The sequence below is a fragment of the Pseudophryne corroboree genome, chromosome 11 (assembly GCF_028390025.1).
Source record: "Pseudophryne corroboree isolate aPseCor3 chromosome 11, aPseCor3.hap2, whole genome shotgun sequence".
NCBI lineage: Eukaryota > Metazoa > Chordata > Amphibia > Anura > Myobatrachidae > Pseudophryne > Pseudophryne corroboree.
This window is the reverse complement of record NC_086454.1, coordinates 130,482,901-130,498,420: the sequence shown is the minus strand read 5'-3', so window position 1 is coordinate 130,498,420 and position 15,520 is coordinate 130,482,901. Positions and strand designations below refer to the sequence as shown.

General features: G+C 46.8%; 1 protein-coding gene, 1 non-coding gene and 1 pseudogene across 2 annotated transcripts in view; 1 reads left to right on the top strand and 2 right to left on the bottom strand.

Annotated features, from left to right (window-relative positions):
- The window catches only part of LOC134969095 (sulfotransferase 1 family member D1-like), a 286,533-nt pseudogene that overhangs the window by 198,393 nt on the left and 72,620 nt on the right, over window positions 1-15,520 (bottom strand).
- Window positions 1-15,520, top strand: part of LOC134969902 (solute carrier family 25 member 45-like) — a 61,124-nt gene that overhangs the window by 15,303 nt on the left and 30,301 nt on the right. The window lies entirely within an intron of this gene.
- TRNAT-UGU (transfer RNA threonine (anticodon UGU)) lies at window positions 684-756 on the bottom strand. Its single transcript has one exon. It is a non-coding gene; the product is annotated as a tRNA-Thr (tRNA).

Genomic DNA, 15,520 nt, shown 5'->3' with positions numbered 1-15,520 from the left:
ACTGGACTGACTGATGCACAGGACACTACCACTGGTCTGATGCAGGACACACAGCAACAGTTTGCTGTTCTATGTTGAATAGGGGTATATATAAAATAGAGGAAATGTTGGTCATGTTTTCCATGCCTCGCAAAACTTGTGCTCCTTAGTCTGGAATGCCTTCAAAATGATATGACAGAATGTCTTTATATTGAGATATTTGTGACCAATAGTGGTCATTACCTTGAGTATGCTTGCATTTGTACTTTATATATGCTTACATGACCAAAACAGCCTTTAGTTGTGTCTTCTAGCAGCTACAGTTGTCAATTCAAAACTCTTCTGGATAAACTGATGAAGTTGATTTCTGCACGGTACAATACAGATTAATACAATGTATATACCATTGTTGCTATCTTTAAAGTTTAATTATGGAAAAGCTCTTTCTACAGTTTGTAATGATACTGAAAAATGATGATGGGATTATCAGTATGAACAGAATTAGTACAATAAAATAATTTTCAGACATGCTCTTGGAACCAATTAGCAGATTAGACTGAACATCATAACTCTGTGTACAAATTGAATATCCAAATGTGTGACCAAATTGAAATGGTTCTCCTCACTTAAAGCTCTTGAGCAGACTATTTCAACATTGGGAGCTGCAATTTAAATTTTATCAGCTGTAACAATAAAATAGTGCTAGGCCCCAGTGAGATTTGAACTCACGACCCCTGGTTTACAAGACCAGTGCTCTAACCCCTGAGCTATGGAGCCATGGCTTTAGAGCTATGTTTGTTCATTCTACTTAGTGATGGAAAATAATCTTCTGCAAATTTCAAATATCTTTTATAATTTTATTGTAGCTCTTTGTCCCAATGTAGACTTTTCACAAAAAAAAACATTCTAAAAATTTGCAATATCCCTGATTGAGGCATGTAGTATATAACTTTTTAAGAAAATCAAATACATGTAAAAATTACCAGTCTTTGCTTGCAGTGAAATATATAGAAAATATTGAAAAAGTTGGACCTATTTTCAATGGCTCTCCAATTTTATGTTCCATAAGATGGATTGCTTTCATAATGTTATGATAGAATGTCTTTGTTGAGTTTTTTGTGATCAACATTTGCATTACCTTATAACTGAATACTGTATGCATATGTACCATATAAATGCATACATGCCTAAAGGGCCCTACTCACTCGGCGATGTGCCGCCGAGGTGCCCGACGGCCGATACGGCCGACGAGCAACCCGGCGGCGGGGGGGCAGTGACGGGGGGAGTGAAGTTTCTTCACTCCCCCCGTCACCCGGCTGCATTGAAGTGCAGGCAAATATGGACGAGATCGTCCATATTGGCCTGCATGCACAGCCGACGGGAGATCAGCGATGAACGAGCGCAGGGCCGCGCACCGTTCATCGCTGGAGTTTCCACACTGAAAGATATGAACGAGTTCTCGTTCATTTATGAACGAGATCGTTCATATCTTTCAGAATATCGCCAAGTGTGTAGGGCCTATAAGACAGCCTTTAGTTATTTCTTCAGGCACCTGCAATTATCAGTTAAAAACTCTTCTGGATTAACTGAGCAAGATGAATCCTGTTTATTACAATACAAGTTAATGCATGTTATTCAAATGCTATATCACGCCTAATCTTCTTTCTAAAGTGATCCCCATTATTGTGCATATTGCACCCATAGTAATTAGGTTTAGCTGCATAAAGGGTTAGGATGCCTTGCTACCACAGGGATAGTGAGCTGAAATGATAATACCATGCCTGTCAGCAGAAACAGAACAGGTGTACAACAGGGTGAGAAGTATTAAAAACCTCCTAATATGTGTGTTTTTTAGCTATCATTAAAGTTAAATTATTGGAAAGCTCTTACCATAGTTTCATAATAATAATGAAAAACTTGCTGGAACTATCAGCATGAACAGAATCGGTCCAATAAAATGCAACAGATTTGTTTTAGACATGCTCTTGTAACCAATCAGTAGATTAGACTCAACATCATATGTCTTTGTCCAAATTCACTATTCAAATATGTGACCAAATTGAAATGGTTCTCCTCACTGAAAGCTATTGCGTAGACTATTTCAACATTGGGAAACAATAAAAAAGCACTAGGCCCCAGTGAGAGAGCTACGGAGCCACATAAGTAGCCAGAACTGTGACCAATATGGGGTCTGAATTATGGTGGAAAAGAGTTTTCTTCAAATTTCAGTAATCTTATTGGATATTATTAGTTGTAGCTCATTCTCCAAATGTACACTTTTACAAATGACCGCTGCTGAAATGCCTGCTTGGGACATGCAGTTGATAACCTATTAAACAATTTAAAGAAACTTTCAGTTTGCTGTTGTATGTTGAATAGGTGTATATATAAAATAGAGGAAATGTTGGTCATGTTTTCCATGCCTCGCAAACCTTGTGCTCCTTAGTCTGGAATGCCTTCAAAATGATATGACAGAATGTCTTTATATTGAGATATTTGTGACCAATAGTGGTCAATACCTTGAGTATGCTTGCATTTGTACTTTCTGCTGCGGGGTATACTGGGCTCCACAAGGATTGGACAATGGGGGTGTAAAATAGGATCTTGATCCGAGGCACCAACAGGCTCAAAGCTTTGACTGTTCCCAGAATGCACAGCGCTGCCTCCTATATCACCCCGCCTCCCAGCACAGGAGCTCAGTTTTGTAAGTTGGTGCTGCAGTAAGCGTCAGAAGGTGGTTAAACAAGTTTTACCTCACTCTGATCACCTAGTGGATATACGTCAGGAACCCTGGGAAAACTCGGGTACGAAATTTGTGCCTCAAAAGAAGATGCTGGCTCGCTATCCCCTCGCGCCAGAGCTGTCTAAAAATTGGGAAATGCCTCCTCCAGTGGACTCACATGTGGCTAGGATGGTGGTTTCCTCAGCTCTACCTGTCACTACTGTCACGTCTCTAAAAGAGCCTATGGATAAACGTGTGGATGGTTCTCTGAAAACGATTTACACCCTCACGGGTGCTGCACAAATGGCCACTATTGCAGCTACATGGGCTGCAGAGGCTATTGAAGCATGGGCCTTGGAGTTAGAAGCTGAAATCTCCTCTGACCACGCTAGACAATGCTTGTCATATATTGTCACAGCTTCTCGCTATATTAAAGAGGCGGCTTCTGATGCCGGTATCCTAGCAGCCAAGGACTCTACTACGTCAGTCCTGGCTCGCCGGATATTGTGGCTGAGATCCTGGTCTGTGGATCTGGACTCTAGAAAAACACTGGAGGTACTCCCTTTCAAGGGAGACATTCTGTTTGGGGAGGACTTAAATAAAATAGTGGCTGACTTGGCTACTGCCAAAACTGCCTGTCTGCCTAATACCGCTCCTTCCGTGTCGAAGGCAAAAGGTACGTCCTTTTGCCCCTTTTGTCCTTCAGGTAAAGCAAAAGGTCAGGCGTACCATAAGCAGGCCCGCACTTCCAAACCTGGTAAGCCGAAGCCCAAAAGAGCCTGGGCTGCCCATCAGCCAGCTGCCAAGACCGATAAGCCTGCCGCATGACGGGACGGGCCTCCCCCTGGGGGATCCCAGGGTGGGGAGCCGGCTTCTAGTGTATACCCGGGAAAGGTTGAAGACCACTTCAGATGCCTGGGTACGGGAAGTCGTCACTCGAGGTTACGCCATAGCCTTCAAATGCTGACCCCCTCATCGATTTTGCCAGACAGACGTCCCTTTGGACCAAACAAAGGCAAAAACTCTTCCCTCGGTGGTACAGACCCTCCTGGATACAGGAGTCGTAGTACAAGTGCCTCTTGCTCAGAGGGGCCAGGCGTACTATTCTCCGCTGTTTCCAGTCCCGAAACTGAATGGGTCCTCCCGGCCCATTCTCAACCTCAAGGCATTGAACAGGTTTGTGAAGATTTCCAAGTTCCGTATGGAAACTCTTCGCTCTATAGTTCTGGCCTTGGGACCTGGGGACTACATGGTCTCCCTGGACATACAGGATGCTTACCTGCATATTCCTATAGCAGTGTCACATCAACAATACCTGAGGTTTGCTATTGGCAACATCCATTACCAGTTTCGGGCATTACCTTTTGGTTTAACAACGGCTCCGCGAGTCTTCACCAAAGTTATGGCGGTGATGACGGTGGTTCTCCGCCGTCAAGGGGTCAGGATACTGCCGTATCTGGACGACTTGTTAATCCTGGCAAATTTCCCAGATCTTCGGCGTCATCTGGATATGACGGTCCGGTTTCTACAAGCCCACGGGTGGCTCATCAACTGGAAGAAATCCTCCCTGGTCCCTGCTCAGAGCATGGTGCACCTGGGAGCGCTGTTGGACACTCATAACCAGAGGTTGTTCTTGTCTCAGGAGAAAGTCCTGAAGCTTTAGGACAGGATTCGTTGCTTCCTTTCTCGTCCGCAAGTGTCGATACATTCGGCAATGCAGGTGCTGGGCCTCATGGTATCAGCATTCGACATGGTGGAATATGCTCAATTCTACTCTCGCCCCCTCCAGAGGCTGATTCTAGCCAAGAGGGACGGCCTGCCTCACCGGATCAGATCTCAAATGACCTTATTGACCCAAGAGGTCCGTCTGTCGCTGCTTTGGTGGCTCCGGGACCAACAATTGTGCAGGGGTCGTCCCTTCTGGATATCCAACTGGGTCCTGTTGACGACAGATGCCAGTCTAAGAGGTTGGGGCGCGGTGCTGGAGCAGCACTCCCTTCAGGGTCGGTGGACCAAGGAGGAATCTCTCCTCTCGATCAACATTCTGGAATTGCGGGCGGTCTTCAATGTGTTGAACCCGGCCCAGCATTTAATTCAGAACCGTCCTGTTCAAGTACAGTCGGACAACACCACCACAGTGGCTTACATAAATCATCAAGGCGGCACTCGAAGCCGTTTGGCAATGAAGGAAGTCTCATGGATTCTATGTTGGGCGGAACGCCATCTACCGGCCATATCGGCAATATTCATTCCAGGAGTCCTGAATTGGGAAGCAGACTTTCTCAGTCGTCGGGACGTACATGCCGGCGAGTGGGGCCTCCATCCAGAAGTGTTTCAACTCCTAGTGGAAAATTGGGGTCTTCCAGATGTAGATCTGATGGTGTCTCGACACAATCACAAGGTTCCGATCTTCGGAGCAAGGACAAGGGATCCTCAAGCAGCATCCGTGGATGCGCTGGCGGTGCTGTGGAGGTTTCGGCTGCCGTACATGTTCCCTCCGTTGTCACTCCTGCCCAGGGTAATTCGGAAGTTCAAGCAAGAAAGAGGAATCTGCTTCTCATAGCTCCGGCGTGGCCCAGACGGCACTGGTTCTCAGACCTGCAAGGCCTATCGTCGGACCGTCCACTTCTACTTCCACAACGCACATACCTCCTCGTTCAGGGCCCCTGTGTCTACCAGGACCTAGCCCGGATATCTTTGACGGCATGGCTCTTGAAGCTTCCAACTTCAGGGCTAAGGGTTTTTCTGAAGAGGTCATTAATGTTAATTATGTTGCGGGCCCGGAAACCGGCTTCTGCTTGGATTTATCATAAGGTCTGGCATTCCTACTTTGTTTGGTGCGCATCTAACAATTATGACGCTTCCAAGTTTAGTACAGCCAAACTTTTGGCTTTTCTGCAGCAAGGCCTAGATTTAGGCCTGCGTCTGGCCTCCCTCAAGGTTCATATTTCTGCCTTGTCGGTGTGGTTTCAGAGAAAAAATGCGACTTTACCTGATGTTCATACTTTCACTCAGGGTTAGTTGCGTATCCAACCTCCCTATGTCCCGCCTGTGGCTCCTTGGGACTTGTCGGTGGTTTTGGAGGCATTGCAGGAGCCTCCATTTGAACCCCTTGGCTCAGCTGACTTTAAGTGGCTTTCCCTTAAGGTGGTGTTCTTGCTGGCTATTGCCTCTGCTAGAAGAGTGTCGGATCTGGGTGCCTTGTCTTGTAGTTCCCCATATCTGATTTTTCACCGTGACCGGACGGTTCTTAGGACTCGTCCCGGATATTTACCTAAGGTGGTTTCTTCGTTCCACCGTAATCAGGAGATTGTGGTTCCGGCCTTTGTCTCTCCTGATTTGTCTTCCAAAGAGCGGTCTTTGGATGTGGTACGGGCTCTCCGTATCTATGTGAAGAGAACTGCTTCTATTCGAAAATCTGATTCTCTCTTTGTTTTGTTTGGATTTCACAAACGTGGCTGGCCTGCTCACAAGCAGACCATGGCCAGATGGATTAGAATGGTGATTGCACATGCTTATGTGAGGGCTGGTCTGTCAGCTCCTGATCACATTAAGGCCCATTCTACTCGGTCTGTTGGACCTTCTTGGGTGGCCCAACGTGGTGCGACCCTTGATTAATTGTGCAAGGCGGCTACGTGGTCCTCCGGGAACACGTCCATTAGGTTCTATGCCTTCAATACTGCCGCTTCCCAGGATGCTTCCTTTGGACGCCGGGTTCTTGTGCCCGCTACAGTGCGTCCCCTCCCATAAGAAACTGCTTTAGGACATCCTCATTGTCCAATCCTTGTGGAGCCCAGTGTACCCAGCAGCAGAAAATGAGTTTTATGGTAAGAACTTACCTTTGTTAAAACTCTTTCTGCGAGGTACACTGGGCTCCACAAAGCGCCCACCCTGACTCACTTAGCTTCTTTGGGTTGGTATGGCGTTAGCCGCTGACACTTCTCCTGTTGTGAGAGTGTGGTGTATGTGGCTACTAACCGTTGTCATCTCTTTTCCTGCTACTGCATTGGGCTGGTTAACTAAAAACTGAGCTCCTGTGCTGGGAGGCGGGGTGATATAGGAGGCGGCGCTGTGCATTCTGGGAACAGTCAAAGCTTTGAGCCTGTTGGTGCCTCGGATCAAGATCCTATTCTACACCCCCATTGTCCAATCCTTGTGGAGCCCAGTATACCTCGCAGAAAGAGTTTTAACAAAGGTAAGTTCCTACCATAAAACTCGTTTTATATATGCTTACATGACCAAAACAGCCTTTAGTTGTGTCTTCTAGCAGCTACAGTTGTCAATTCAAAACTCTTCTGGATCAACTGATGAAGTTGATTCCTGCATGGTACAATACAGATTAATACAATGTATATACTATTGTTGCTATCTTTAAAGTTTAATTATGGAAAAGCTCTTTCTACAGTTTGTAATGATACTGAAAAATGATGATGGGATTATCAGTATGAACAGAATTAGTACAATAAAATAATTTTCAGACATGCTCTTGGAACCAATTAGCAGATTAGACTGAACATCATAACTCTGTACAAATTGAATATCCAAATTTGTGACCAAATTGAAATGGTTCTTTTCTAGCAGAAGTATGAGGGCATCTATCGTCATGTGAAACTGAACCACTAGTCATGAATAGCCGTTCCTTGCCACTCCGTGTCGAAAATAGCATATTGGCAAGTTTACGTTTCTCCTCAGACCATTTAAAAAAAAAATTTGGGGTCATTTTACTTATCTTTTGCTTTTTGACATGTCCTCTACTATGACATTGGGTATCGGCCTTGGCAGAAAACGTTGATGGCATTTCATCGTCTATGTCATGACTGGTGGCAGAGGCTTCAGCACTAGGAGGAAGTGGTTCTTGATCTTTCCCTATTTTATCCTCCAAATTTTTGTTCTCCATTATTTTTCTGGAGTTATATAACACAATATGCGGCACAGGAGAGCGTACCCCTACACCACACATGGCAAACCCTGTAAAATTATATTTGGATTAAAATAAGAATTTACTTACCGATAATTCTATTTCTCGGAGTCCGTAGTGGATGCTGGGGTTCCTGAAAGGACCATGGGGAATAGCGGCTCCGCAGGAGACAGGGCACAAAAAGTAAAGCTTTAGGATCAGGTGGTGTGCACTGGCTCCTCCCCCTATGACCCTCCTCCAAGCCTCAGTTAGGATACTGTGCCCGGACGAGCGTACACAATAAGGAAGGATTTTGAATCCCGGGTAAGACTCATACCAGCCACACCAATCACACTGTACAACCTGTGATCTGAACCCAGTTAACAGTATGATAACAGCGGAGCCTCTGAAAAGATGGCTCACAACAACAATAACCCGATTTTTGTAACTATGTACAAGTATTGCAGATAATCCGCACTTGGGATGGGCGCCCAGCATCCACTACGGACTCCGAGAAATAGAATTATCGGTAAGTAAATTCTTATTTTCTCTATCGTCCTAGTGGATGCTGGGGTTCCTGAAAGGACCATGGGGATAATACCAAAGCTCCCAAAGGGGCGGGAGAGTGCGGATGACTCTGCAGCACCGAATGAGAGAACTCCAGGTCCTCCTTAGCCAGGGTATCAAATTTGTAGGATTTTACCAACGTGTTTGCCCCTGACTAAATAGCCGCTCGGCAAAGTTGTAAAGCCGAGACCCCTCGGGCAGCCGCCCAAGATAAGCCCACCTTCCTTGTGGAATGGGCATTTACATATTTTGGCTGTGGCAGGCCTGCCACAGAATGTGCAAGCTGAATTGTATTACACATCCAACTAGCAATAGTCTGCTTAGAAGCAAGAGCACCCAGTTTGTTGGGTGCATACAGGATAACAGCAAGTCAGTTTTCCTGACTCCAGCCGTCCTGGAACCTATATTTACAGGGCCCTGACAACATCTAGCAACCTGGAGTCCTCCAAGTCCCTAGTAGGCGCAAGGCACCAAAATAAGCTGGTTCAGGTGAAACACTGACACCACCTTAGGGAGAGAACTGGGGACGAGTCCGCAGCTCTGCCCTGTCCAAATGGACAACCAGATATGGGCTTTTTTGAGAAAAAAACCACCAATTTGACACTCGCCTGGTCCAGGCCAGGGCCAAGAGCATGGTCACTTTTCATGTGAGATGCTTCAAATCCACAGATTTGACTGGTTTAAAACCAATGTGATTTGAGGAATCCCAGAACTACGTTGAGATCCCACAGTGCCACTGGAGGCACAAAAGGGGGTTGTATATGCAATACTCCCTTGACAAACTTCTGGACTTCAGGAACTGAAGCCACTTCTTTCTGGAAGAAAATCGACAGGGCCGAAATTTGAACCTTAATGGACCCCAATTTGAGGCCCATAGACACTCCCGTTTGCAGGAAATGCAGGAATCGACCGAGTTGAAATTTCTTCGTGGGGCCTTTCTGGCCTCACACCACGCAACATATTTTTGCCACATGTGGTGATAATGTTGTGCGGTCACCTCCTTTCTGGCTTTGACCAGGGTAGGAATGACCTCTTCCGGAATGCCTTTTTCCCTTAGGATCCGGCGTTCCACCGCCATGCCGTCAAACGCAGCTGCGGTAAGTCTTGGAACAGACATGGTACTTGCTGAAACAAGTCCCTTCTTAGCGGCAGAGGCCACAAGTCCTCTGTGAGCATCTCTTGAAGTTCCGGGTACCAAATCCTTCTTGGCCAATCCGGAGCCATGAGTATAGTTCTTACTCCTCTACGTCTTATAAGTCTCAGTACCTTAGGTATGAGAAGCAGAGGATGGAACACATACACCGACTGGTACATCCATGGTGTTACCAGAACGTCCACAGCTATTGCCTGAGGGTCTCTTAACCTGGCGCAATACCTGTCCCGTTTTTTGTTCAGACGGGACGCCATCATGTCCACCTTTGGTATTTCCCAACGGTTTACAATCATGTGGAAAACTTCCCGATGAAGTTTCCATTCTGCCGGGTGGAGGTCGTGCCTGCTGAGGAAGTCTGCTTCCCAGTTTCCATTCCCGGAATGAAACACTGCTGACAGTGCTATCACATGATTTTCCGCCCAGCGAAAAGTCCTTGCAGTTTTTGCCATTGCCCTCCTGCTTCTTGTGCCGCCCTGTCTATTTACGTGGGCGACTGCCGTGATGTTTTTCCCACTGGATCAATACCGGCTGACCTTGAAGCAGAGGTCTTGCTATGCTTAGAGTATTATAAATTTACCCTTAGCTCCAGTATATTTATGTGGAGAAAAGTCTCCAGACTTGATCACACTCCCTGGAAATTTTTTCCTTGTGTGACTGCTCCCCAGCCTCTCGGGCTGGCCTCCGTGGTCACCAGCATCCAATCCTGAATGCCGAATCTGCGGCCCTCTAGAAGATGAGCACTCTGTAACCACCACAGGAGAGACACCCTTGTCCTTGGATATAGGGTTATCCGCTGATGCATCTGAAGATGCGATCCGGACCATTTGTCCAGCAGATCCCACTGAAAAATTCTTGCGTGAAATCTGCCGAATGGAATTGCTTCGTAGGAAGTCACCATCTTTACCAGGACCCTTGTGCAATGATGCACTGATTTTAGGAGGTTCCTGACTAGCTCGGATAACTCCCTGGCTTTCTCTTCCGGGAGAAACACCTTTTTCTGGACTGTGTCCAGAATCATCCCTAGGCACAGCAGACTTGTCGTCGGGATCAGCTGCGATTTTGGAATATTTAGAATCCACCCGTGCTGTTGTAGCAGTATCCGAGATAGTGCTACTCCGACCTCCAACTGTTCCCTGGACTTTGCCCTTATCAGGAGATCGTCCAAGTAAGGGATAATTAAGACGCCTTTTCTTCGAAGAAGAATCATCATTTCGGCCATTACCTTGGTAAAGACCCGGGGTGCCGTGGACAATCCAAACGGCAGCGTCTGAAACTGATAGTGACAGTTCTGTACCACGAACCTGAGGTACCCTTAGTGAGAAGGGCAAATTTTGGACATGGAGGTAAGCATCCCTGATGTCTCGGGACACTATATAGTCCCCTTCTTCCTGGTTCGTTATCACTGCTCTGAGTGACTCCATCTTGATTTGAACCTTTGTAAGTGTTAAAAATTTTTTAGATTTAGAATAGGTCTCACCTAGCCTTCTGGCTTCAGTACCACAATATAATGTGGAATAATACCCCTTTTTTTGTTGTAGGAGGGGTAATTTGATTATCACCTGCTGGGAATACAGCTTGTGAATTGTTTCCCATACTGCCTCCTTGTCGGAGGGAGACCTTGGTAAACCAGACTTCAGGAGCCTGCGAAGGGGAAACGTCTCGACATTCCAATCTGTACCCCTGGGATACTACATGTAGGATCCAGGGGTCCTGTACGGTCCCAGCGTCATGCTGAGAGCTTGGCAGAAGCGGTGGAACGCTTCTGTTCCTGGGAATGGGCTGCCTGCTGCAGTCTTCTTCCCTTTCCTCTATCCCTGGGCAGATATGACTCTTATAGGGACGAAAGGACTGAGGCTGAAAAGACGGTGTCTTTTTCTGCAGAGATGTGACTTAGGGTAAAAACGGTGGATTTTCCAGCAGTTGCCGTGGCCACCAGGTCCGATGGACCGACCCCAAATAACTCCTCTTCCTTTATACGGCAATACACCTTTGTGCCGTTTGGAATCTGCATCACCTGACCACTGTCGTGTCCATAAACATCTTCTGGCAGATATGGACATCGCACTTACTCTTGATGCCAGAGTGCAAATATCCCTCTGTGCATCTCGCATATATAGAAAATGCATCCTTTAAATGCTCTATAGTCAATAAAATACTGTCCCTGTCAAGGGTATCAATATTTTTAGTCAGGGAATCCGACCAAGCCACCCCAGCTCTGCACCAGTATGTGTGTATATACTTTTTATGATATTTTCCAGCCTCCTGTCAGCTGGCTCCTTTAGGACGGCCCTATCTATAGACGGTACCGCCACTTGTTTTGATAAGCGTGTGAGCGCCTTATCCACCCTAAGGGGTGTTTCCCAACGCGCCCTAACTTCTGGCGGGAAAGGGTATACCGCCCATAATTTTCTATCGGGGGGAACCCACGCATCATCACACACTTCATTTAATTTATCTGATTCAGGAAAAACTACGGTAGTTTTTTCACATCCCACATAATACCCTCTTTTGTGGTACTTGTAGTATCAGAAATATGTAACACCTCCTTCATTGCCCTTAACGTGTGGCCCTAATAAGGAATACGTTTGTTTATTCACCGTCGACACTGGATTCAGTGTCCGTGTCTGTGTCTGTGTCGACCGACTAAAGTAAACGGGCGTTTTAAAACCCCTGACGGTGTTTCTGAGACGTCTGGACCGGTACTAATTGTTTGTCGGACGTCTCATGTCGTCAACCGACCTTGCAGCGTGTTGACATTATCACGTAATTCCCTAAATAAGCCATCCATTCCGGTGTCGACTCCCTAGAGAGTGACATCACCATTACAGGCAATTGCTCCGCCTCCTCACCAACATCGTCCTCATACATGTCGACACACACGTACCGACACACAGCACACACACAGGGAATGCTCTGAGAGAGGACAGGACCCACTAGCCCTTTGGAGAGACAGAGGGAGAGTTTGCCAGCACACACCAAAAACGCTATAATTATATAGGGACAACCTTATATAAGTGTTTTCCCTTATAGCATCTTTTATATATTTCTAACGCCAAATTAGTGCCCCCCCTCTCTGTTTTAACCCTGTTTCTGTAGTGCAGTGCAGGGGAGAGCCTGGGAGCCTTCCCTCCAGCCTTTCTGTGAGGGAAAATGGCGCTGTGTGCTGAGGAGATAGGCCCCGCCCCTTTTTCGGCGGGCTCGTCTCCCGCTCTTTAATGGATTCTGGCAGGGGTTAAATATCTCCATATAGCCCCCGGAGGCTATATGTGAGGTATTTTTAGCCAAAAAAGGTTTTCATTTGCCTCCCAGGGCGCCCCCCTCCCAGCGCCCTGCACCCTCAGTGACTGCCGTGTGAAGTGTGCTGAGAGGAAATGGCGCACAGCTGCAGTGCTGTGCGCTACCTTAAGAAGACTGAGGAGTCTTCTGCCGCCGATTCTGGACCTCTTCTCGTTTCAGCATCTGCAAGGGGGCCGGCGGCAAGGCTCCGGTGACCATCCAGGCTGTACCTGTGATCGTCCCTCTGGAGCTAATGTCCAGTAGCCAAAGAAGCCAATCCATCCTGCACGCAGGTGAGTTCACTTCTTCTCCCCTAAGTCCCTCGTTGCAGTGATCCTGTTGCCAGCAGGACTCACTGTAAAATAAAAAACCTAAGCTAAACTTTTCTAAGCAGCTCTTTAGGAGAGCCACCTAGATTGCACCCTTCTCGGCCGGGCACAAAAATCTAACTGAGGCTTGGAGGAGGGTCATAGGGGGAGGAGCCAGTGCACACCACCTGATCCTAAAGCTTTACTTTTTGTGCCCTGTCTCCTGCGGAGCAGCTATTCCCCATGGTCCTTTCAGGAACCCCAGCATCCACTAGGACGATAGAGAAATGTTAATAACCCCTTTATTTGGAGTAAATAATATACAACACAGGACACTACCACTGGTCTGATGCAGGACAACACAGCGACACTGTAAGGGACTTATTATACAGCAGCACTGGACATATGGCAGCAGAGGACACCGCTGTGACTGGTCACTGGACTGACTGATGCACAGGACACTACCACTGGTCTGATGCAGGACAACATAGCGACACTGTAAGGGACTTATTATACAGCAGCACTGGACATATGGCAGCAGAGGACACAACCACTGTGACTTATCACTGGACTGACTGATGCACATAACACTACCACTGGTCTGATGCAGGACAACACAGCAACACTGTAAGGGACTTAAACAGCAGCACTGGACATTTGGCCGCAGAGGACACCACCACTGTGACTTGTCACTGGACTGACTGATGCAACATAAGACACTACACTGGACTGAGCAGTACAAGGCAACACTATGGGGGTCATTCCGAGTTGATCGTTCGCTAGCAACTTTTTGCAGCACTGTGATCAGATAGTCGCCGCCTATGGGGGAGTGTATTTTCGCTTTGCAAGTATACGAACGCTTTTGCAGGAGACGGCACAAAAAAGATTTTTGCAGTTTCTGAGTAGCTCTGGACTTACTCAGCCGCTGCGATCACTTCAGTCTTTTTGGTCCCGGAACTGACGTCAGACACCCGCCCTGCAAACGCTTGTACACGCCTGCATTTTTACAACCACTCCCAGAAAACAGTCAGTTGACACCCACAAACGCCCTCTTTCTGTCAATCACCTTGCGATCAGCTGTGCGAATGGATTCTTCATTAAATCCATCACCCAGCACCGATCCTCTTTGTACCCGTACGACGCGCCTGCGCAGTGTGTTGCATACGCATGCACAGTTTCGATGAAAATTAACCTGATCGCAGCGCTGATAAAAGTTTAAAAGTTGCTAGCGAGCGATCAACTCGGAATGACGCCCTATAAACGCCACCCCACTTTCCCGCCCGCACAGACACTGAGGACGGAGGCACGTCCTCTCACTACACTCTCCAGGACTGGAGTGAAAATGGCGGCGACGAGCGGCTCCTTATCACCAAACCCTGCGAGAATCCAAAAGCGGGATGATGACGTTTTGCCTCGTTCTGGTTTCTAAGTGAGGCGGGAAAACCCAAGCCTGGCTCGGATCCGGGCTCGGGACGTGACGTTCATTAGGGTTCGGTTCTCTGAGAACCGAACCCGCTCATCTCTTCTTTTAACTAATCTTGCTGCCTTCACGTTTTTATCAGCACAGTCCTCTTTATTGTAAATCTTGCATAGCTCTGGAATGTCTAGAGCAATTTACACCAAAATTGGTACACATATGACTTACAATCAGGAAAGAAATACTGTGGGGGTAAGACACCCCTAGCACCCCTAGAGACATGTAAAAATCCATAGTTTTCCACATAACTCTGGAATGCCTGGAGCAATTTACACCAAACTTGGTACACATATGACTTACAATCTGGGAAAAATAATAATATAAAATAAGAGAGAAAAAAACAGGGGTAATGCCTTTAACATGTGCTCAAAGGTGAAACAGGTTTCAGCAGTCCAGCAGTCTGTCTCCCATTTATATCTTCTGCTAGAGAGCAAACTCTCAACACCAAACTGGATCTCAATACACACTCAAATCAACACCCTTTTTCAAAAATCCCACTTTCTTCCAGGGATAGACCTGACTTCCAGGACTGTCCAAGGAGTGGTGCTCTCTGCTTATTGGCTCTGCAGCAATGGAGATGGGAGGGGGGAAGGCCAGGTTCAGGCCAATTAAAACCTAATCCCCTGTCATATGTCTAAACATGTCTAGGGTTTATTCATGAAGCAATAAAAACAGTGGAGGCAACCAAACAGCATCTCCATTACATTTTACAGAATGTACTTGATAAAGGCTTCCTTCAAAGCTGATGAAGCTCATAGCTGGTTCATACTTGCCTACCTGACCCTCTCCATGAGGGAGAAAATGCTCTGTTCCTGGACTTTCCTGGTAATGTATGATTGCCATCACCTGTGGTGAAACATCTTTCTTATCAATTAGCTAGCTCACCACAGGTGATGGCATTCATACATTACCAGGAAAGTCCAGGAACAGAGCATTTTCTCCCTCATGGAGAGGGTCAGGTAGGCAAGTATGAGCTGGTTGCTATGAGCAATTTCTCTACTGGCCCTTTTTTCCACTCATTTCACTGCTTCATGTATAGACCCCCCAGGAGAGAATAATAGATGCTAATGGAGTAAGCCTTCCTCCAAATATCAGAGAATGGCCCTCATTCCGAGTTGTTCGCTCGCTAGCCGCTTTTCGC